At 34.0% G+C, this 24,617-nt stretch overlaps 1 protein-coding gene and 1 long non-coding RNA gene across 2 annotated transcripts in view; one reads left to right on the top strand and one right to left on the bottom strand.

Moving 5' to 3' along the window:
- LOC115208772 (TBC1 domain family member 14) overlaps positions 1 to 24,617 on the bottom strand; it is a 164,295-nt gene that overhangs the window by 110,381 nt on the left and 29,297 nt on the right. The gene's annotated exons all lie outside the window — the stretch shown is intronic.
- LOC115208773 lies at positions 22,282 to 24,380 on the top strand. Its single transcript, XR_003881235.2, has 2 exons — positions 22,282 to 22,431; positions 24,106 to 24,380. It is a non-coding gene; the product is annotated as an uncharacterized LOC115208773 (long non-coding RNA).

The following is a 24,617-nucleotide window of genomic DNA, read 5'->3' as shown; positions in this document are numbered from 1 at the left end:
GTGTGCGTGTGTGTGTGTGTGTGTGTATACATGTATGTGTTTGTGCATACTAGTATTTTAGACATCACAAAATGGCTGTAAATGAGCATCAATCTCAAACAAGTGAGGTTTTTGTTTCCCATAGTCAATTAAAAATATGTCTAGCCATGGGAAAACCATATTTGGAGACAAGTGAGGGTTAGTGACAGAATAGGCATCCAGCCACAGGAAAATCTGCCTCAACAAATTCCATCAGACATGTATGAGCATGGAAAAGTGGACAAATGATGAGGATTTTCCATGTTGGTATGGGTTAAGTGGGTTTTCTGCAGTAGTGTTTTATGGTTTGACGCCTTTTCTGTTGCCAAGCCTTATGATATGCAGAGATGTGGCTACCTATTTTAAAATCAAAATCTCTGTAGTCACAATAAAACACAAATGATAAATTCCTAAACACATTTTCTCATCTGAACACAATTTTCTCTACAGATTCACTTCACATCACCTCCATTACACATAAAGTCCTCATTCAATATATTATTTTAAAAAATCAATTCAAAATGTCTAACAGGTTCATCCTTCCAGAGTTGTTTAGATAAGTGCTTGACATACATCAGGGTTAATTTGATTTAATATAACTCGCCTCTCCTACAAATTAGAGAATCTGAATCAGTATAAGAAATCATTATTTTGACCTATATAACTTATTAGGCACAGAGTTATTATCTGAAATGATGAGATGGTATATTCTATGATTTTGAAAGTTAACTCCCTAATCTATTTTTCAAATTTGTTTCCATATAAACTCCTAACACAACTTCTAAATCTCAGTTGAGTAGAACTGCTATGAAGCCAATAAATAATGTTAAATCTAATCATTATAACAATTAAAATAAAACAACAACATCCAATGATGTTGAATTATAACCTGGAGTTTGTATTTACATCTATAAAACACAATCTGTCTTACTGAATGCTATCTGGAAAAAAATATCAAATTTAAAGTTATGAAAAAATTCTAAAGAATAATCTCTGTATTTGCTAAAGCATTGCTTCTTTCTCTTTATAAGTAAGAATAAGAGTTTATCACTTTCTAATTCATAACCATATTATAGCTATAAACTGCGAAATTAATTTAATGTTTCAATGTAATATTTTTTGCTTTCTGTAGAAAGAGAGTTAATAATATACACCTCAACTGACTACAGTAACAGAAGAAGATAAATATACTTCAGGAATAATGTGTCTAAAAATCTCATAAATACTACAAAATACAGTAAGATACAACAAATGATAAATACAAATCAATAAATGTCTCTTATATTATTTTAGTTCTGCTTTTAGTAAGCAATGTAATGTAGGTAGTACAAATGATGACATAACTTTTTTTCATTGGTAACAGAAGGGAGCTACTACTATACAAAACTTAGTCTATTGTTTAGTTTGTGTCAAAATAACTTGATTCTCGATGAAATGCAAATATACTTAATTCTTTTTTGGAACTGAGAAAAATTTAACGCAGAAAATTATTATTAAATAAAAGCTATGAGACTTATATTTTGCAATAAGTACCAAAATATTCAGTTGGGTTCAATAAAAATAATTACCCAACCAACAGTTCATTTGATGGGTACTGTACTTTATTTTCTAAAAACACCACCAAAAAAACCAAAAAAAAAAACCTCTTTAATCTAAAGCCTGCTGATAAAATAGAATATTGGCTTCATAAGAACGGAATTCAAAAGTAGAAAATAAAATGATGAGACATTGAAAGGCTGAAAACTGCTTTGAGAATACTAAAATACATGTAATTAAAAATATACCAGACTCTCAACTAATTTGTATCAGTGTTAGCTATAAAAGGAAAATGTAACAAAATAAAGCAATAAAGTTATATATATAACTATATATGTATCACATATGTAAAAACAAAAAGCAAACTCTTACATGAAAGACTGAAATGCCATCAGAAACGGCAAAATATCAACTCATTTCTAGGAGACATCAGGTAAAATCCCAACTGACAACTTTATTATTATTACTATTCAGTTCCATTTAAAATATGAAATATTTCAAACTTTGGCAGACCTGAGATTATCTTTAATATATATATTAAAGACAAATGACAACCTTTGCTTTATGGCCACGCTTATCATAGATAAAGCTGAGCAGAGGATTCCTACAACAATAACCTGCACCGATGGATACAATGAAATAGTTATCGCTATGACATAAGTTAAACCTAAAATATTTAATGCTTCTGGTTACTCGTTGACATTAATAGAAGTTGTTCATGATTTGAAAATTTCACTGTCATCAGTATTTCTAGATTCTTGTCTTAAATCCTAGCAATCTTAATACAGTTCTAACAGGCCAATATTACTTTGTACTAATCTGGTTTGTCATGAGAAATTCTCTAATCCTGATCACAGACAAACTGAAAAGTATAAAAAAAAAAAAGAAAAAAAATCACTTTCTTAATATCTTATCTAACCTTAATGAATAACTAGAATGCACTAATTCATTCCATATCAGTATAGAGTGGAAAGGTTTTTATTTTTTTTTGTATATTTTGTAAATCTAGTTATCTTTCACAAGGCATTAATGGACAGAATTCACTGAACATGGCCTTTGGAAAATGATTACAGAAAACAACCGTACCCAGTACTATCTGTAGAGTGGTTGGTATTAGGAAGGGCATCCAGCTACAGAAACCATGCCAAAGAGGACACTGGTGTTTAATACAGCTCTGTAGCTTGCCAGTTTCCAGTCAAACCATCCAACACATGCCAGCATGGAAAGCTGACTTAAATGATGATGACACATTTTGTTTACTGACTACAGAAACATTCCACATCAAATATTAACATCCACTTTTCTATGCTTGCTTGGGGGTCAGACAGAATTTCTGGAAGTAGATCCTTTTTCTACAGTTGGATGCTTTACCTGTTGCTGAGTCTCACCTGTTTCCATGTAAGATTGGAAATGAAGGACCCTGCTTGCATAACATTGATACTTGCTTACAACTATAAGCAAAGTCAAGGTATGGAGACAGTAACACATACACATAATGGGCTTCTTTCCGTTTCTGTCACACCAAATCCTCTCACAAGGCTTTGGCTCAGCCAAGGTTACAGTAGAAGGCATTAGCACAAGGTGCCATGTTGTAGGACTGAACCAAAACCATGAAGTTAGGTATGTAGTTTAGGGAACTTCTCTATATTATTAACAGTGCTCAATACAAACAAGATCAGTACAAAGTGATATGGAATGAAAACAACTTTAATAGATTTAATAATGTGTTGCTGACAAGGAATAAGAGAAAATGCTGATAATCATGGCAAATTTTGCAGATCTGTATGATCCCTAATAATGTCAAAGAGTATGAAGAAATACAAAATCATTAACATAAATATAGTGGTTGGAAAAATTACACTGAATGTTAAGGTGGTTAAGTATTACACTACACTCATAGACAATCTTATTGTGTAAAAAGATTAATAAACATTTCAGACATTGAAGAAAAAGGGAAAGCCTGGATGAAAATCATTGTATAGAACAGCGTTTCTCAACTGGGGTTCCCTGGAACTCTAAGGTTCCACAAAAGGTACCTAGGAGTTCCACGAGAAAGTGAAATAAGCTGATGCCAATTTCACGATTGTAATATTATCATACATACACTACATATTATTGGTTATTGTAATACAGACTTCATCCTATCTAACCTATTATGTTAACAAAAGAATATAACAACCATTGGGGATATATTTAGTCATGTCTGTAATTTATGGACACCATATCTATATCTATATATATATATGATCACCATCGTTTAACGTCCCCTTTCCATGCTAGCATGGGTAGGACGATTTGATCGAGGTCTGCCAAACCAGATAGCTGCACCAGACTCCAATCTGATCTGGCAGAGTTTCTACAGTTGGATGCCCTTCCTAATGCCAACCACTCTGAAAATGTAGTGGGTGCCACTGGCACGAGGGCCAGTCAGGCAGTACTGGCAACAGCCACGCTCAAATGGTGCTTTTTATGTGCCACCTGCACAGGAGCCAGTCGAGTGGCACTGGTAACGACCTCGTTTGGATGTTTTTTCACGTGCCACCAGCACAAGTGCCACTACGGCGATGCAGATATATATATATATATATATACATATATCACATGAAATTACAATGAAAAAAATATGAGTAAGATATGATATGAAATTTTTTTTTGCGCAGGGGTTCTTTGAGACATGTCATTTTAAGGGTTACACAAGGGTAAAAAGGTTAAGAAACACTGGTATAGAATGTAAAGAAAGAGGAAAATGCCCAAATAATCAAGATCTAGATATTTACAGAAATTTTTAAAATGGTAAAGTTTAAATTTCTAGTAAACTTTAAAAACTGAAGAAATTTGTCTTCATACATATAATTTAGTCAACAGCCTTTATCATAATCATCATCATATATATATATATATTATATATATATATATATATATATATATCTATCACATGAAACTACAATGAAAAAAATATGAGTAAGATATGATATGAAATTTTTTTTTGCGCAGGGGTTCTTTGAGACATGTCATTTTAAGGGTTACACAAGGGTAAAAAGGTTAAGAAACACTGGTATAGAATGTAAAGAAAGAGGAAAATGCCCAAATAATCAAGATCTAGATATTTACAGAAATTTTTAAAATGGTAAAGTTTAAATTTCTAGTAAACTTTAAAAACTGAAGAAATTTGTCTTCATACATATAATTTAGTCAACAGCCTTTATCATAATCATCATCATATATATATATATATATATATATATACACACACACACACATTTATATATATATATAGTGAACATAAAAAAAGCCCAAAAAAACTGAATGTGTTTGAAAACAGACTGCTGGAAAGCAGAATAGTAAAAATGTGGGATATCAGATATATCTTTCATATTTTCCACCCCCATCCTCTTCAGGCAGCTAATACTAAATGGGGTATTTTTGTCACATGGAATGTAGAAAAGTCAGCAAATTCCTTAAAAAACGAATAAGTGGTATTATTAACATAATTTGTAGTGTTTGGTGTATGAATTATGCTGAAAATACACACGCATGCACGCAAACACACACACACACACAACAAAACAGCCAAAGAAGTGCTTCCTTTTAAAAGTACTAATGACTTATGAGACAATGTGAGGGCCTCTCAATGGTTGTTCAAGCTGCTAGAAATAGCAGTCAAATCTCCTTCAAATTACACCCTCAGCTTCAAAAAAGAGGACACTATGGATAATGTAGTCCCACATATACAGTGCCAGGGGAGAAAAAGAAATACACATACACACAGTGGATGGTCAATACTGGAATGTCTTTGTGGGTCTTTTTAATCAGAACTGACCTCAAAATTACTAAAAGTACTTGACAGGCATTTTATAATGCAAAAGAACTTGTTTGGCCACAGTTTAGGCCAAACAACAACTCCAAGTTCAAAAACATGATCAAAACATTCCAGCAATGGCAATCCCATCTTTTCAAATATCTAAAAATACATTATGTAATGTGTCCTTCCTGTTTCTAACATGGTGGGATGTGATTTGCTGCTGTTTCCAGCATATCAACTGCCCACACAAAGGCTCTAGAGATGACTTTGTGTGCTGGGATTGTACAGACAGTACCCATGTACATTGTGCATGGAGTGACTGTGTGCATGTAGTACTGGAATGTGTAATCAATGTGTATAGTATAATAGTGCACATGCTTTAAGCTTGTGGTGTGTATAAATATCTTTTGTATGTCGACTGTAATGTAAACTGTAAAGTTGTGTATACATGTGTGTGCATGTGTGCATGCATGTATTATATGAATATAGTAAATAAACACAAACTAAGCTGTTTAGTTATTGGATCTTGTTGGCAATCATTGAGAAATCTAATTTGAAAAATACTGAGCCAAAAGATATATTTTTAGGAAACCTCCTTGTCACATTTAAACTGAAGTTGGATATTAAGAGTTAAAAAGGCAGCAAGCTGGCAGAAACGCTAGCATGCCAGGCAAAATGCTTAGTGGTATTTTGTCTGCCACTACATTCTGAGTTCAAATTCCGCCAAAGTTGACTTTGCCTTTCATCCTTTTGGGGTCGATAAATTAAGTACCAGTTACACACTGGGGATGTAATCGACTTAATCCCTTTGTCTGTCCTTGTTTGTCCCCTCTATGTTTAGCCCCTTGTGGGCAATAAAGAAATAAGAGTAAAAATAATTTCATTTTTCAGTGCGGGTGGCACGTAAAAAGCACCCACTACACTCACGGAGTGGTTGGCGTTAGGAAGGGCATCCAGCCGTAGAAACACTGCCAGATTTGACTGGGCCTGATGAAGCCTTCTGGCTTCACAGACCCCAGTAGAACCGTCCAACCCATGCTAGCATGGAAAACGGACGCTAAACGATGATGATGATGATGACTTATACTTCAATTTCAAATCTGTTTTACACTGATATTATCAATATGTTAAAAATAAAACAAAAAACTGGCACTCCTTCGGTTATGATGACAAGGGAGGGTTCTTTCTAGTTAGCCCAATCAATGGAACAGCCTGCTCATGAAATCATGAAATTAAGGTGCAAGTGGCTGAGCACTCTACAGACATGTGTACCCTTATCGTAGTTCTCAGGGAGATTCAGCGTGACACAGAATGTGACAAGGCTGACCCTTTGAAATACAGGTACTACTCATTTTTGCCAGCTTAGTGGAGTGGTGCAACGTGAAATAGTGTCTGGTTAAATGTGTTAAACAGAAAAGCAGTACACATATAGACAGAGAGTAGAGAATCATATCAAAATGTTTCCATATATATATATATATGTTCTATTCTTTTATTTGTTTGAGTCATTTGACTGCAGCCCTACTGGAGCACTGCCTTTAGTCAAACTAATCAACCACAAGATTTATTCTTTGTAAGCCTGGTACTTATTCCATCAGTTTCTTTTGCCGAACCGCTAAGTTACAAGGATGTAAACACACCAGCATCAGTTGTCAAGCGATGGGGGGGGGGGGCAAACACAAACATAATGGGCTTCTTTCAATTTCTGTCTACCAAATCCACTCACAAGGCTTTGATTGGCCCAAGGTGCTACATAGTGGGACTGAACCCAGGACCATGTGGTTGGTAAGCAAGCTACTTTCCACAGAGCCGCTCCTGTGCTTATCTGTACATTTATATATATATATATATATATATATATATATATATATATATAAATGTATATATAAACACAGGAGTGACCACCTCCACAGGGTGTTATGTATACAATGCCACCTTCGTTTATGACAAAAAAATAAAACAAGTGTGTGGGCTGTAAACTGTATACTCCAACTGCTACCCCTACGCATACCATTTAACCAAATACCATTACAATTATGTCATAAGTAAAATCGTGTCATCACTGAACATAGATGAATTATTTTAAACAACAGAAACAAATACAAGTTCACAATGACATATTCATAAATAGTATATTGAGGCGGTGTATATGTGTGTGTAGGCTGTTGTTATTGTTCTTTAATCCCAGCATATTCTGCTAGAATTGAGCAGATTTATGATGGAATGTGTTCCAGTAATGACCATCTCTTTTTTTTTTTTAAAGGTATAACAAGACTACATTATCCAATGTGTCTTTCCTTTGTCAAGTTAGTATCCGAATACCTCTGAACTCACACCTTACAGTTTTGTGGAGGCACATGGCTTAGTGGTTAGAGCAGCAGACTCGCAGTCGAGGGATCACAAGTTCGAATTTCAGACCGGGCGATGTGTGTGTTTATGAGCGAAACACCTAAGTTCCACACGGCTCCGGCAGAAGGTAATGGTGAACTTCTACTGACTCTTTCGCCACAACTTTCTTTCACTCTTTCCTCCTGCATCTTGCAACACACCTGTGACAGACCGGCGTCCCGTCCAGGTGGGGAACCTATATGCTAAGGAAACCGGGAAACTGACCCTTATGAGCCAGGCGTGGCTCAAGAAGGAACAAACAACCTTACAGTTTTGAGCAAAATCAGACCTCCATTTAATCTTGTTGGTTGCAACTTTTTGTTATTCTTTTTTTTACTGATAGGTTTGGTTTAGAGACATAGGTTGTGTCTGTGACCTTTGTCGGAATCTCAGCTGAATGGTGACATTAATGCAGTTAATATTCCTCTGAAAGAGTTACAAGCTGATGGCAGCAGGCAAAACATATGCAGAAAAGGAACTCCTGAGGACTGAGATGTTTAGGATAAGAGTAGAGGGAGCAATTGTTCATTAACCCTTTCGATACCAATCCGGCCAAAACTGCCTCTGGCTCTGTAGTATAAATGTCTTGTTTTCATAAGTTTTGAATTAAAATCTTCCACCAAACCTTAGTGACAGCTTAATGATAACTAAGACATTTTACTAAATTCTTTGTTATATTTAAAATCAATTGAAAGAAACACAGAGCATCTCAACAGAAATATGGTAACAAAAGGGTTAAGGCCAGGGAGGGTAGGACTGGACACAATGTGGGCAACAAAAGTAGAACAAATGAGTGGGCGACAAAAGTAGAACAAATGAGTGGGCTAGCTGAGAAAGAATGAGAGAGAGATGGCTACATTGTCAATCAATATTTCTTTGGATGTGACCTAAGACATCTCAATGGGTAACAGAGAACTATCTCAGAAACCAATTATGGGTCTCATCTAAGCTCAGTAGAAAGTTAGCAGTTGTTGGGTATTGAACTATTTTCTAGTACTGAAGAGTGAGGCCAGTCTCCAGAGATATGGATTTAGCTAAGTTTCAGATGTATATTCTTTCAGGTGAGGCCTGTCATTTTTAGAGATCTCGAGAGTTCTAGATGCATGCTGTTCATATTTAGTGTGGAGCAAGATACGATAATGTTTCCTTGGTACATATAACAATTGAATCTTTGTTATGTTAAGGAAATAAAATTACTACAATCCAACTGGAAGATGTTTTCACGGCTCTGTTTACCAAGTAAGTAAAGGTGTGGCATAGGGTGTCTAGGTAGCATGTAGATGTTGCTTTGGTTTAGAAGTTTGGAGAGAAATGAATGGTATTATCACTTGTATAAGAGCTTTGTTGGAGGCTGATAGCAAGAAGGTCATTGATGTGTAACAAGTAAAGTGATGGGAACAAATCCAAACTTTGGGACACACGAGTTGACAGAGTGTGGATGAGAGAAGTCCTGTTAGAAATGTTGCAATGGTGCAATCTGACAAGCTACTGATTCAAGAGATGAGAGATGAATGGGGCCAATAAGTGTGCAGTTTTTTGAGGAGATTTGAGTAGCGGATATGGTCAAAAGCTTTCATAATGTTGAGGGCAGCAATGTGGTTTTCACCAAATTTCTCATGGGTGAGAGTCAACAAATGAGTGACCACAGGATGGTTGAATTACAGTAGATCAGCCTTTACAAAAACTGAGAGAAAGAGAGAGAGAGAGAGGTGGGTGGGTGGGTGGAGGAGGGTAATTATAGGGAATGTTGTCCGAGGAAATAGAAGGGAGATTACTGTCAGAGCCAGTGACCTTGTTGATTTGGATTGGCTGGAGATACTTTTAATTCTTAGCATGTATATGTGCATGGTAACGAGCCTGGTGGAATGAGATGATTTAGGAGGGGATTTACCAAATATGTACAAAGTGAGCAGCACATGTGGAGGCTTTCTCTGTGGGAATATTGTTTATAGAACCATCATGGCTGAGAAGGAAAGGAGGATTTGGTAAAGTTGATTGAGATCCTTTTGGTAAGGGATCAAATGGATCAATTGCAGTCTATAAGATGAGAGAACTTGTAAATGATGCAATGTGGATGCAGAAATCATATTTGTTCACAATATTCCTAATCTCGAAAAAGAAGCCAAATCTTTGAGTCACTATTTATCTCCACTTAAATGTGGATGTTCTGTTAGAACAAACTATAATGGGGTTCATGTGTGTGTGTTTGTTCCCTGCATACTATTTCTCATTTCATTATTGCTCACAAGGGGCTAAACATAGAAGGGACAAACAAAGAGAGACAAAGGGATTAAGTCGATTACATTGACCCCAGTGTGTAACTGGTACTTAATTTATTAACCCCGAAAGGATGAAAGGCAAAGTCGACCTCGGCGGAATTTGAACTCAGAACGTAATGGTAGATGAAATACCACTAAGCATTTCGCCCGGCACGCTAACATTTCTGCCAGCTCACAGCCTTTTGTTCCCTGCTTCCACTTTACAACAGGTGTTGGTTTCTTCATGTCCCTGTACCTTAGCAGTTCGGCAAAAAGAGTGCTATAGAATAAGTACTAGGCTTGAAAAAAACAATTACTGGGCCAACATCAAGGTTATGTCCACAATCAAATGACTGAAATAAATAAAATATATATAAATGTGTGTCTGTCTGCCCATCCGTCTGTCCATCCATCCATTCATCCAACCATTCATCATATAAAGCAATGATTATTTTTAATATGCTGTAAGCAGATTTTCCCTGTCTTGTTTGTCTGTGAATCAGTTATGACTAGTTGATGACACAGATGTATTTTTAGATAATGATTTGGATTAATGGGAAATGATCCTCTAAAGAATATAGCATTATAGTCATTAATTATAATTTACTAATTTAGGCAACTGCATGTATGTGTGTGTGTGTGTGTATTGTTTACAAGGAGAGTGGTCAGCCTACTAGCTTTTGTTACACTGTTCGATAAAGGCTACCAAATTGAAACTTCGAAGTCACTGTCACAACTCTTCTTGTAAAAATACAATAAATATGAACCCTGCAAAAAGTGTTGAGTAATCATTCAGTTGAATGTAAAATTGTTTTTATCATAACTTGGCATAAAAACAAACAATATATATATACACACATATATACACATATATATGCACATACATACACACATATATATACACATACATATATATATACACACACACACGCATATATATATACATACACATGCATATATATACACACACACACGCATATATATATACATACACATGCATATATATACATACACACTTACACACACACACATATATATATATATATATATATATATATATATGCATGCTTTATTAAAAAGCAACAAACATATAATAATTGTTACTCAGAGTTCCACGTTCCCATTTGTTGGACTGTTTTTCTAAACGAAACTGTCCTACAAACGGGAACGTGAAACTCTGAGTTACAGTTTTTGAGATATTTTTGTTGCTTTTTAATAAAGCATATTACTCTAACTCTGGTATTCGAGTACTATTTCTTCCAGCTTGTTTTGCATTTATGTGCTTACTATGGTATATATATATATATATATATATATAATATATATATATATATATATATACATACATACACACACACACACATAACACATAACAGTGCAAGAGAGAGAGAGAGAGAGAGAGAGAGAAAGGGAACCAAGATAGAGAAAAAAGAAAAGAGAGAGAATGAGAGAAAGACAGAGACAGAGTGAAAATGTGAAAAAAGGAAGGAGGGAGACTTTATTTTTAATGATACTCTAGAAGAGAAATGGCAAGTTGAAATAAACATCTATGAATTGCTGATTAATTAGAAATTATAGAATTAATTAGAAAAAATAATATAGAGCTTCCTTAGTCAGTTTGGAAATGGTATTCAGCTTATAATCTCATTAGAAATCAATGGTGAATTAAAATCCTAATACTATTGCATAGAAAGAAAAAGGGAAGTATATGTTTAGATACTTAAATGGGATCAGATACAGGGTGAATTAGTCATAGAGAAAGAAGGGATACAGTTTCCTAATTTAACTACATCAGTTAGATTCAGCTTGAGATACTTCCAGATTCCCTTATCAGCTTGTACTTGTGTCATGTACGCTGTGATGAATGAGACACACATGCCATTCCACCAACAGTATCCTAATATCCTAATTCATGGCTCAGTTTCCTGGTGGTTATTTTGAGAGGCTGGCAACTCTCATTATCATAGACAGTACCCAGCAAACTGCAACTGTCTTTTTGCTGTTTTGTCGCTCAATTTCATTATACAGTATTAACCATTTCATTTCAATTATATCATGGCTATTCTTGCGAAAGCATACATCACCTGTTCATTTATAATAATAATAATAATAATAATTTCAAATTTTGGCACAGGCCAGCAATTTTTGGGATAGGGATGAATCAATTACATTTACCCCAGTGTTCAACTGGTACTATTATATTGACCCTGAAAGGATGAAAAGCAAAGTAAACCATGGCAGAATTTGAACTTAGAATGTAAAGATGGATGAAATGCTACTTAAGCATTTTGCCCAGCACAGTAATGCTTCTGCCAATTTGCTGCCTTGAATGATAAATAATAATAATAATAATAATAATAATAATAATAATAATAATGATAATGATAATGATAATGATAATAATAATAATGATAATGATAATGATAATAATAATAATAATAATAATAATAATAACGGTAGTCACTCGATCTGAGAGAAATGTTTCTAAAATTTCTTGTTGAACAACCTGCACATAAGCTCACTCTTTCTATCAAATTGATATTGTGTACAGGTGTACAATGTGCCACACACCTGATACTGAAGTGAATGCAGAGCCATGTGAGATGAAGTGTTTTGCTCAAGAACACAATGCACTGCCCAGTATAGGATTTAAACCCGTGATTCCACAATCATGAGTGCAACACCCAAACCACTAGGCCACGTGCTCTGACACCTATTTATTTATTCTTTTCTAAAACAATAGGATTAACCATTTAGCATTTAAACTGGCCATATCTGGCTAAAATATTCAAACTGGCCAGATCTAGCCTCATACACCTGCCCTACAATGTCATTCTAGAAATAAGCAATCACATCATCAAAATCTCAAAGCCACAGGATAATGTATGATAAATTCAAAACATTGTGAATAAATAAGCATTATACTCGACAAAATAATCTGAATACTAAAAGGTTAAACACCCAGGGAGGGATATTGCTGATAATCATTTGGAGCTCCATCTCTGATAAACACACACACACAGTACAGATATTTAATGATATCTGTGTGTAAAATAAATCATATATTGATAACTAAAAATAGCTATATGCAATGATTTTGTGAAAATTGAGCAAGTCACTGAATAAAAATTCCAAGAGAAGTTTTCTGTGATCTATAAAAAGTTATATATTTAGGAGATCTATAGCCAGTAACAATTGAAATATATTAATTTGTGCAATATATATTACTAGGCTTTTTCAAGCTTCAATGAACCTAAATTGAAAAAAAAACCCAAAAAAATCACAAAAATTATATAATACACATTTATATGCATATATGTTCACATACACTCATCTATACAGATTTTCTGCCTATTTTTTTAGCAGCTGACAATTATATTTCATTCTTGTTCTCAAAGAGTAGATATTACACAAAATTATTTGTGAAGTTCATAGCAACCAATTACATAATTCTTCAAAATTACCTTTAGAATGATGAAATCTCATAAAATTTTTGAACAAAAAAATTAACTGAAAATATTGGTTTCAAATTTTGGCATGAGACAAGGAAGTTTGAGAGAAGGAGTAAGTCAATAACATCAACCCCAGTTCTCAACTGGTACATATTTTATTGACTCCAAAAGGATGAAAGGCAGGCAAAGTTGACCTGAGAACGTAAAGATAGACAAAGTACTGCTAAGCTAACATATCTGCCAGCTGGCTGCCTTAAATTAACTAAAAAATATCAATATATTCTTACATATAATATATTCTTCGCAATACTGAAGAAGGAAAATATATGCCTATTCAATAAAGATGTAAAAGAAAGAAAAACAACTTCCTACAAATGATACACATAAAATATAGTTATTTGCTTTATTTTACTTACCCTTGTTCCAGGACTTAATTTGAAGCCAACTTCACTTATAAATATGATAGAACTTGAACTGCGTAGAGCAAAGGGTTTGGTGTAATAATGTAAAAAGCCTAATTTAAATCAACAAACTGTATCACCATGAGTGTACCAGTGGAGTGTCAACTTTGATAGTAGAAAAGATAACTGAGACAATATTACTTATAACATCACTTTTTCAATATAAGCCGAAGAAAAAACAAACAAAAAACAGTACGGATTATCATATCAACATCAATCTGGCTATAATCTACTTGTTATTTAACAATATTTAGAGGGGATTACTCGACAAACTCATAATAGTTTCAAAATTGCAAGTAGCAAAGGCTAGAAGGAAGTAAGCTTCAACTGAGCTGAGTGTGTGACCCAGTTTTGCTTCCTTCATACTGTAAGTGAGAAAGGCATGAATATTACCCAGTCCTGCTTCTCCTATATAACTAAAACAAAAGCCTCATGCCTGAGAGGAAAATCAATCTGTTTGTAAGACCTCATTGATCAAACAGCAGAATTATGAATCAATTTGGCACTGGGCAATATATTTTGATAATTATTAAACACAGAGATTGATACCATTACAAGTTAAAATAGTGTTCGCTATGCAATGAACACAAGTTAATCTCATTCATGAATAAAATTATGTTTGGCTCATTAACTAATGAACTTTTATTAAAGTAATAATTACAAATTACCACTAGTATAAAAAAAAAATTTAACAATTAACGCAAATAAAATGGTGGTATCGATCAATAATTAACAAAGAGAACAAGATACAATATTCTCCATCAAAATTACTAAACAATTGGTTATCCTTATTTACATCATAGCTGAACATCAGGTCCTATCAGATGTTATATTTTGGGAACTTCTGTACTCTAATAGCAGACAAAGGCCACTGAACTACATAAAACAGACATTATAGGTCTATAAAATTAACCCTTTAGCATTTAAAGCAGCCATATTTGGCCAAAATATTGTACTTGTTTTATGTTTAAACTGGCCAGTCCTGGCCCCTCACACCTTGCTGACAAAGTCATTGTAAAAATAAACAATCACATTGAAATCTTGAAGGCACAAGATTATACATGATTAATTCAAAACAATGTAAATAAATAAACATTGGATTTGACAAAGTAATCTGTATTCTAAAGGGTTAAGGAGCTACCAAAGCTAATGGAGAACAGAAATTCTTAGCACCATGTGTTGAAATGCATCTCCCTTGAGAAGAATATCCGAATGAAACTTATTTCGACTAACTACAGAGTGCATGAATGGGGTTACTATCAACATGTGAATACTTCTAACAGAACACTAAAGAGAATGAGTGGAATTCGATGCCCTGAAGTAATTTGAGATTACCACAGGACAGCAATTCTCAGCATGAAAGATTGTCTTCATTTTCAGGTTAGAGGAAGAAATATGAAAAGAGTAGAAGGAAACAGAGAAGCAAATGGAATAAGATTTAAGAAGAGGTGGAAAGTAACCAACAAATTGAAGAGAATAGAGACCAGGGAAGATAGGAAGAGTGCACAGCATGAAAACAAAAAAATGACTGATCAATAATCAGACAAAGCTTTTTTCTCAATATGGCTGAAGATATTTATCATCAGAAAGTAACTCTCCACCGTGAAGAATATTTGGATTTTGTAGGCAAGAACTATTCAAGACTGAATTTCTTTTGATACCAACATAGCTAACACTACTTCTGGCCCTATGATATAAAATCGCTTGTCTCAAAGTGTCATTATTTAAACTATCTATCATTACTTTTTGTAAGAACCTCAATTTGTTAAGCAATGTTCTAAACACAAGATTAGTAGTGCTTTCTGATTTAGGCACAAGGCCTGCAGTTTTGAATCGATACTGTCAACCCAAGTACTACTGACCCTGAAAGTATAAAAGGCAATGTTAACCTTAACAGGATTTGAACTCAGAACATGGAGAGTTGGAAGAAATATCACAAGTATTTTCTCTGATGATTCTGCCATTTTACAAAATTTCTCTAAACGTTTGATTATTTTCAAAATTAAGTGAAAAATGTAGATAATGGTTAAAAGACGGATATGTGATATAAGCAGTGGACAGAAAGTGGAATTTAAAAGATGAAGCGGAATGAATGAATGTAAGATCTACATAAGCGAACTAAAACTTCATACATATTTTGAAACCTTTGTTCATACTAACTCTTCTCATACACATGTGGTATTTAGTAACATTCACATTATACACCAGACTTAACACAGCAAAATCATGACCACCATTCTTTTATCAGTCTACAAATGCTTCCTTTATTCCAACTATATTTCCTGCTATACATTATAATATTTAGCATTAACATCACACTTAATATAATTCTTTTTATAGAAAAAAAGTGATCCATCAAATAACAAAAAAAAAAGTGCAATGATTCTGACCAAGAAAAGCTCTTAAATATGACTTTTCCTTAAGTACAGCATAAGATACTTAAGTATCATCATCTAAGAATATTGTTCTACATCCTGTACGCCCACAATTTGTACAGTCATTACTTTTTAATTAGTCTTTTCCTTACATCCCGATCAAAGTGAGCTTCCAATACAGTTGCTCTGTGAAGGTCAAGCTGAAACAAATATCTCTACTTTTGCCATGTTCACCTTTAGTAAGATTCAAAACACATTTTATAAAATTCTTTTTTTAGCATCACTTCAACAATGAAAGCCAGATAATCTATACAATTTCTCACTTTCAGGTTGAATTTCAACAATTACATTCCTAATACTCATGGGAAAGACACAAATGCCACAACTTATAAGGTATTATGTGTCTATGTCATCACCATCTTTTAATGCCTGTCTTTCATGCTGGCAGGGATTTGACAGGATCCAATAGGTCAGGGGACCACAATGTGCTCCAATGTTTGCTTTGACATGATTTTTACAGCTGGATGCCCTTCCTAATGGCAACCACTTAATAGAATGCCCTGGGTGCATCTTGTGTCACCAGAACTAGTGAGGTTATCATGTAGCTTGCAAGACAAAGATCCCCTCCGACTGAATTGAAACTACAGTAGATGGGGAGGCAGCTTTATGCTAGGTGATGAGAAGTTAGAATATGAAAAAAAAGAGGCCAAAACAGGTTTCTTGTTTAGAGGAGATACATGGCTGGCTACATGCATTATACAAAAGAGGGTGGGAGTAATCAGTGGAGTTGGAAATACAGATAATATATTTTAGCGATAATTACAGATAATCATCATCATTATCATCATTGTTTAACATCTGCTTTCCATGCTAGCATGGGTTGGACGATTTGACTGAGGACTGGCGAACCAGATGGCTGCACCAGGCTCCAATCTTGATCTCGCAGAGTTTCTACAGCTGGATGCCCTTCCTAACGCCAACCACTCCGAGAGTGTAGTGGGTACTTTTACGTGCCACCGGCATGAGAGCCAGTTAGGCGGTACTGGCAATATATTAGTATTAATACCAAGAGGTAATAATATAGATGTTCTATTAGAACAAACTTTACAGTGGTGGTTGCTATGAGAGGAACTCTCACATCAGATGTTTGGTACAAAATGCATTCTTGCGACCCTGTTTGGTCTTGTCAATGATGGACACTCAACTGCTAGAGACTAGCAATATACAGGTTGACGACATAGATAATGTTTTTAAATAAAATATTTAATTACTAATGAAATTTAGTTCTTCTTAAAGCCATCTTACTTCACTGAATCAATTCTTTTGGAAAGAAGACCTGAAAGTCATAGAATTCCATTTCCTCATATAAATTTGAAACCTTGTTCGTGGTTAAAAAAAGAGTCCTCATTTCCTAGAACAACCACTTCTGTAGCTTGTGAAGTTTGTATCAGACTGAAAAATGTTGAAAGTGAAAATATGTGTTTAAAATGGAATTTGAAAAGTCATAGAAAGCATATGAAAGTGAACAGAATTTCACAGTGATGTAGCTCTCATAATAAAGCACTGATTGTAATCAGTCCCTGGTGAAATACACTAGAAATAGAATGATGTAGAAAGATAAGTAGGGAAAAAATAAAGACGGGGTTGGGGTATAGCCAGCAAGTTAAACAGATCAGTTTTTAGTAGAAACATTAACACTTTTGTACGCTCAATTTCTAACAAAAATACACTGTTTCAATTAATTTTCAAATAATCAAGATTTTGAAGGTTTATTATAATAAAGTTTTTAATTATTGCTATACTCCAAAAACAGCTTAACAAAAGGGTTACAGAAAGAAACACACATTCCTATTCATGTAATAAGGTAAAAACTAAAAATCATAGCCATCACTGGCAACCACTATGAGCAGGTAGCATGTATCAAACTCTCGCTAGTTGTTTTAAGGGCCTATGTAGTTGTGAACAGACATCTTCTTAGCCCCCTATTTATTGATCTAGCAGAACGTCAAGGATGGGAGAGAAAGAGCTGCACCAGCACTAAGTTGATACTCATTTTCAGCAGAATAGACTGGAGTACCAAAATATATGCTTTGTTCAAAGACACAATGTGCTGTAGGTCAAAGAATTAAATCCAACAACCTTTATGATCATGAGCCCAACACCCAAAGCACTAGAAATTGATTAAAATTTCAATACACACACTTTGATACATCCCAATTTTCAGTAGGTTGGTAATATGGACCCCGAGTTGTTCTTAGGTAAGTTAATACTAAAAAACTTTAAAGAGGTCAAGTATACAACATTGAATAATGATGAGGCTAGAATCAGAATAAGGTGATGATTTATCAGAATTATTAGATCCTCAACCAAAATGGCTTATGATATTTGTTCTAGTTCTTTAAGTACAGAATTCGAATTCTGCCAAGGTCAACTTTTTCTTTTACACTCCTGATGTCAATAAAATGAAGTGCTAGATCAAAGCAGCAAGTTGGTAGAACAGTTAGACCATTGTACAAAATGCCTTGCAATAGTTGTTCTGACTATCTATATTGTGAGAACCCTGATAAATGAGGTGAACTAAGCTGTATGCTTGCTTGCTTGAGACAGCATTCACCCGGGGTGAGTTGAGCTGGCTTCATTCATCCTCAATGCTGCATCTCTCACAAACACTGACCAGGCCTGGCGATTTGAGGCTAACAACTGCGTGATCTCCAACCACTCCCTATTCCAGCGGTGAATGTCGTAGACATGGGGGCCTAGGTTGGGTTCCAGATCAGCCTAGACTGTCATCAGCCAGGTTTTTCGTTGTCAACCACATCGCTTTTGTCAACCCTGAAAGGGAGCTGGAGCAATTGCTTTGTAGATGAATTCTCCTGGTTGACAACGGAGGGCATGACCCAGCCAATGCAGACGTCTCGTTAGCTGTATGCAGCTGATAGGTAAGTATCTTGTAAAAGAAATAGCTGAAGGAAGGCAACAGAAAACTCCCTTGGTATTTTCCAGCCAAATTTCAATAATCACACAGCTTGTCAATGAAGTCATTAAGGGTTGTTCATTGAGCAGATGATGTAAGGCAGAAAGGTGGAAATTTCGGTCGAGAGGGGTTTGTTAATCAGCTAGATAGCATTTTTTCTAAATGTAGTCCAGAAAATAACTGAAGGAGAATAATCCAACTTTCAAAGGAGCTTACTGATAAATTATTATAGGAAGCGATAGCGCTTTGTAGAGTAACAACTTAATCAGAGGTGAAGTATTTCTTGGCAAGAACATAGATATGATCAGTACTTTAAAGTTGTTTCTTTAAGATGGTAGCTATTTATTACTGGAGAAAGTGTGTTGGCTTAAATAAACATAGTTTCTATGAGAAAAGAAAAAAGGTTTGATGTTTCTGGTTCAAGGCATTTACTGAAGAAGAGAACAGAGATTTCTGGTGTAGAGGTTGAAATATATCAGCTATTCATAGCAACTGAAGTTGTGGTCCAGTTTTCACTTGCCTTTAATTTATTTTCTACTTATATTTTTAAACTAGATATAGAATCTCAAATTATTACTGAAACAGTCGTAGAAAATCTCCAGTAGTATTCAACTTCTAGTTTAGTTTTTTCTTTCTTTTTTGGTGACTTCTTGAGAATTAACAAATTGTTATTCACCTTAATATTAAACAATAAATTAACGAATATGAAATAAATTAATTCACTAAATTTTAGTATCAAATTGTTTACCAATAACTGCTAACATCCAAGTTAATGACAAATTTAAACCAACCACCAGAGGTCACTGTTATAAAAAAAAGGCACAAAAAATTTTATAAAATAACAATAACCATTCTAATTGATTCTAGTTAGATAATATATGTATAGGTGTATAAGTGAAGGAATGGCTGTGTACTAAGAAATTTCTTTTCTATACAATGGTACTGGGTTCAGTCCCACTGTGTGACATCTTAAGCAGGTCTCTTCTATTATAGTCCTGGGCCAACTAGATGCTTGTGAGAGTGAACTTAGTTCATGGAAACTGAAAAAGTGTCAGATATGTGTGTGTGTGGTGTGTGTGTATATATATATATATCTGATAGTTGTAAAATGATTGCCACTGTTATACAAGCAGTGTCATTAATTTCCAATGTTCTATGAGAACGTGTCCAGCCATGGGGAAACTATACTTGCTTGGAAACAGGAAGGGCACCCGTCCTTAGAAAAATCTGCTTCAATAAACTGTCCAACTCATGCAAGCATGGAAAAGGGGATGTTAAAATGATGATGTATGTCGCATAACGAATACTGCACAATTATTAAATGTAAACAGGTTCATGAGCAAAGTAATGAATTATCTCACGTATCGTTTAAATATGAAGTAAAATAAAGAAAAGAGTATTAAGAAGTAAACAGCAGGATAATTTGTTGAAATAATTATTATTTAAATATTTAACAAAGTGACAGTCATTATTTTTTGTTTGTGTGCTAAATTTTAATGTAAAAGTGACTGAACACTCCTAATTTATATGTTGGTTCTGAAAATATAGCTTTAGGCTCTGTAGTGATAGTAAAAACAAATACATATCCTTGGAAACCAATGAAATAAATACAGCATTGAAAAAACAAACATGAATTTGAAAGCCACTTTTTTTTTTTTTTTTTTTTACCCTTAAATGCTCTGCTGTCCATATGATAGTCACATGATTTCAGAAGTAGTTCATTCAGGTTGTCAATCCTGTTTTGACAGGAAACTAAATGGGACTTAAGAGCAACATCATCTCTATGACTTTTATAAAAGAACTAAAAGTTTGGTGAAATCTAGACTTAGAGAAGTTTTGTAAACAATATGATAAATAAAACTGTAGGCATGGGAGAACAACAACAACAACAGGGCAGGCATAGCTATTTGGTTAAGTTTGCCTTGAAACCATGTAGTTTCAGGTTCAATTCCAATGCATGGCACTTTGGACATGTGTCTTTTATTATAGCCTAGAGCTTACTTAATGCCTTATGAGTGAATTTGGTAGACAGAAACTGTGCGGAAATCTGTTGTGTATATATATGTATGTCTGCAGTTAGACAGATAGAGAGAGGGAAGAGGGTGAGAAATATTGCTTTGGGAATATTTGTGTTGGGAGAGAGAAAAAAGGGACAGGGAAAGAAAACAAAGAAAGTAACCTGTACAAAATTGCATGAGTGGTCATAAAACCATCCCAGTTTGATAGAGGAGGAGTTTCTTAACTTAAAAAAATATTTAAAAAACCCTAATAATTTGTTTCAAAATAAATTCAGTACCTGATATTCATTTACTTACGACTAAATATTAATTAACTATCAGTAGACTAATAAGATGGAGAGAGAGAGAGAGAGAGAGAGAGAGGAGAGAGAGAGAGAGAGAGAGAGAGAGGGAGAGAGAAAGAGAGAGTGTGTGTGTGGGATGACATGAGCATGCTATGTTATAAACATCTTTGAATTATTTCATCAAAAATTCTATTTATTAGAGACAATTGGTCAACTTCTGTTTATCCAAAAAGTGGGTAAATTAATTAATACAATATTAAAAAGATAATCTCTTCAAAGTGATAATCACCTAGCCAAATTAGGATCAGATTTCCCTATTGAAATCATAATATATAATTATGATTATAATGAGCAATTTGTAAATGCTAATGAAAGCCAGCAGGAGTAGCTGAATACAAAAACAAATAAAAGTTTCCAAGTTTTTTTTTATTGAAATATCATTCTTCAATGTCTCTTGGAAATTAAATTTAAATTAAAGAAAAACAACAACAAAAACATGCAAAAAGTGTGTGTGTGTGTGTGTGTGTGTGTATGTGTGCATGTATACATATAAATATATAAACTTACAGCAATATACTGCCACTATAATGCATGCCAATTACTTCCACCATAGCTGGTTTTTGAGGAAAATAACATTGAAGCAAAACAAAATAGGCTCGTCAACATCAAGTCTTTTTGTATTTAATGGTTAGGTCAATGACAATGATTACTTATATATCTAGACGGAAGAGGAAACAGATGCTTTAACTGATGGGAAATGAAAGCTAGTCTTACTCGTGTTGGTAAATTGCATATGAAGTTGATTCAAATGAGATCAAACCGGGTGAAAAAAAAAGTTGGTGTAAAGATTGAATCGTGTTCATTTGTGAGTAGTAATGATATTTCGCTATTTTAAAACAGTAATTGTATGAAGTAAACAAATAAGTGAAAGGCATAGCTGATAGCTAAAAAGATGAATGGCAGCTCATGATATCTCTGTGGAGTGAGTAGTTTATGAGTTTATATTCCTGAAAAGCCCTGTATCAATAGATTTGTCACTTATAGTGAACTATGGATATACTGTTCATTCATTTTGCCACTTGGAAATGGTCTGAAGATATAATAATAAACTTCATCATTGCTATATTTTCTTTCACTTTATATGACAGAACTTTACTCAAATAAGAATTTCTTAAATAAGAAAAACACATCTCAAAAACAAAATTATATATATAAAAAAAAATGGTATTGACACTTTTACTGCTGAAAGCAATTTTATATACCAGTCTGTTTTTGTCGAGGAATATCATTATTGAAACTATTTTTTGTCAAGTGTATTGAAGCAATGTGACTTCCAGTTCTAATTTTTTTTTAGGTAGATATTTAACTTCATTACTGGAGCAACCATGATATTTAATTTTGCAGTTAAAAGAGTGAAAGACTAATATTGTAAATGCAATTACAGACATAGACTTGATTGGGTTAATTGGAGAGCAAATGAAGTAAAAATACAAAAAAAAAAAGAGGTTGCACAAAGGAGCAATTTTAAGTTCAATTAAAATTTGCAACACAAACAAAAGTAAAACGCATTAATTATATTATGTAACTAGATCTAAACAACACGCACACACATATATATATATATTTATATATATTTTACAGTTGAGTAGATGCTCTAGCAATGAGGAAATATGTAATAAATAAATAATATGGAATTAATTAATTGATAAAAAATAAAAGCAAAATGAAATTGCCAACTAGCAAGGAAGAGAGAGTGTCATGTTGAGGTGAACACGTAATAATAGTCTTTAGCTGCAATTTAGATAATTCACTAAATTCTTACTTCAATCAGTCAAAGACTAAAGCTAAAGTGTGCTTAAAAACTATTCAACTACTCTGACAGGTGCTATAACAACTGCACTTAAAATCTTTTTACTGAATCACACTTTAATTTCGGAAATAAACTTGTTGCTTTTGTAAAGAAATAACTTAGGTAGCTATGAATATTTTTCCAGGATCAGCAAACCAGTCAATAAACCAGACAAGCGAAACATCTGCTTGTATAATTCATATGCCAAGTATATATATATATAATGTATTCAATACACTTAGTCAGTTATGCTCTATTTCTTAAGTTGGTGGACTGTATTGTATAAATCATTGTAGACAGCATCTAATAGTTTCCATATGAAATAAACTTACAATTACACATGAATAGTTTCTTTATAAAGTAAGATGTATGTTGTAAGGAAAAACAAAATACAAAATAAAAACAAACATAGTTAACTGACTTGTCTCCCATATAATAGATTATTTCACTGCCCCTTGTGCTATCAGGTACAATTTGATTATTGTCACATGTAATGTTTTAAAATATGACTTAAATCATATTCAAAGAAGTTTCATATGAAAAAATGTAACAAAAACTTTGGGAGTTCAACTCCTTAACACACAGATTACTGTCAAATGTAATGCTTATTTATTAACATTGTTTTGATTAATCATGCATTATCTCATAGGCCTGAGTTTTCAATGATATGATTGTTTATTTTTTTTTTAGAATGACATTGGAGGGTAGGTCTGAGAGGTCAGATCTGGCTGGTTTGAACATAAATGAAGTAGAATATTTGGGCCTGATATGAACAGTTTAAATACTAAAGTAAAACAGAGGAGAGGTGTAAATCACTAGACTGAAGCTTGATAATGGACTTTCTATTTCTAACCATTCCAATTCTAAACTTGTAAAAAAATAAAAATAAAAAGCAACAACAACAAAAAAAACCCCTTACAATCTTACTGTTTTACCCCACAAATAAATTGGATACTTAATCATCATCATTGTCTGTTGTTTTCCCATGGGCAAGGACTGGATGGGTCTTCTCCAGCCACATTACCTTACTACACAATGGGACCCCAGTCATCTCTTTTGTGAGATTCAGACTTGCGATCAGCTTCACTGCTTAACCCTTTGAGCCCATGACATTGGTTTGCCAATGGATGGCTTATTTTTCTCTATACTGTAGCACTGCTCTACTGGTAGTGTACCGGTGGAGTACCTTGTGTATGGTCAAA

This window comes from Octopus sinensis, linkage group LG2 (assembly GCF_006345805.1).
Source record: "Octopus sinensis linkage group LG2, ASM634580v1, whole genome shotgun sequence".
NCBI lineage: Eukaryota > Metazoa > Mollusca > Cephalopoda > Octopoda > Octopodidae > Octopus > Octopus sinensis.
Note: the sequence above shows the minus strand (reverse complement) of the source record. Positions and strands in the feature narration are given on the sequence as shown.